The sequence below is a fragment of the Capricornis sumatraensis genome, chromosome 11 (assembly GCF_032405125.1).
Source record: "Capricornis sumatraensis isolate serow.1 chromosome 11, serow.2, whole genome shotgun sequence".
Taxonomy (NCBI): domain Eukaryota; kingdom Metazoa; phylum Chordata; class Mammalia; order Artiodactyla; family Bovidae; genus Capricornis; species Capricornis sumatraensis.
The window spans coordinates 43019023-43020388 of NC_091079.1; the positions used below are offsets into that span (position 1 = coordinate 43019023).

The 1366-nt window shown below is 44.4% G+C and overlaps 1 pseudogene; it reads left to right on the top strand.

Moving 5' to 3' along the window:
• The first annotated feature begins 534 nt into the window (after nt 1-534).
• LOC138088846 (U6 spliceosomal RNA) lies at nt 535-635 on the top strand (annotated as a pseudogene).
• The last annotated feature ends 731 nt before the right edge of the window (nt 636-1366 follow it).

A 1366-nucleotide genomic window follows, 5' to 3' on the forward strand; every position in this document is an offset into this window, starting at 1 on the left:
CAGAGCTTGGGGTTGAATCTTAGGCCCCTTAAACTAAGTTCACATGGGGCCCAACATCTGAAACAAATATACATGATCCAAACTGAAGGGATTTCTCTGGTGTTCCGGTCAGTAAGACTCCATGCTCCCAATTAAAGAGGGCCCAGGTTTGATCCCTGGTCAGAGAACTAAATCCCACATGCATGCCTCAACTTAGAGTCCACATGTCATGATGAAGATTCCTCAAACCATGAATAAGCCCCTTCACCGCCAAACATTAAATAAATACATATTTTTTTTGAAAAAAGAGAAATGGTAAAATAAACAAATACATGGGAGAGAGGAGAGAGCTGCCTCATTTGGTGATCAGACAGTAAAGAATCCATCTGCAGTGCAGGAGACCTTGGTTCGATCCCTGAGTTGGGAAGATCCCCTGGAGAAGGGAAGATTTCCAAATTTCCAATGCAGGGGTTGCTGGTTTGATCTGTGGTCAGGGAACTAAGATCCTGTATGCTGCAGGATGTTGCCAAAAAAAAAAAAAGGAAATAAAAAGAAATAAAAATGGCAACATATATACTAAAATTGGAATGATACAGAGATTAGCATGGCCTTTGCAGCACTATGACTCCCAAATTCATGAAGTGTTTCATATTTTTAAACCATCCCCCCAAAAAAGAAGAGTAGATAATTAGGGCTGTAGTTTTATGTATTTTCAATAATCTAAATCAAAATTAGATTCCTCTTCCCCACACTTGACTTCGTTTTGCAATGTGGCATTTTGATGTCAAGTTCTTTGTTCTTTGCTTGCCTCTTGAAGTCAAAACGCTTGTTCTGAAAGGTAGCTGTTGATAATTTCCAAGCAGCTCAGATATGCTCAGGCATGAGACTGGAGGGCAAGCCTAAAAGGCTGATGGCACTTTTAATTTTAAAGCATTCAAATGTATTCTACTTATGAATAGCTCTCTGCCTGCGTGAAAGTGTGTGTTAGTCGCTCAGTCATGTTCAATTCTTTGTGACCCCGTGGACTAAAACCCACCAGGCTCCTCCGTCCATGGAATTTCCCAGGCAAGAATACTGGAGTGGGTTGCCATTTCCTTCTCCAGGGGATCTTCCTGACCCAGGGATCGAACCCCTGTCTCCAGCAATGCAGGCAGATTATTTACTGGCTGAGCCCCTGGAGAAGCCCATTACTGATGAAGGTTCATGGTCAGAAGGCAAGAGCAGAACCTGTTCTGGCCAGAGGACTCACCCTGTCCTTCCAGAGACTCTCGCAGGACAAAAGCAAGCTGGGATGGCAGGAAAGGGGGATGGCAAACTGGGGTGCTCCAGCCAGGATCCCAGTCCTGTCCTGATACTCCTCCCAGCTCGCCTTCACCAGTGGGATTCC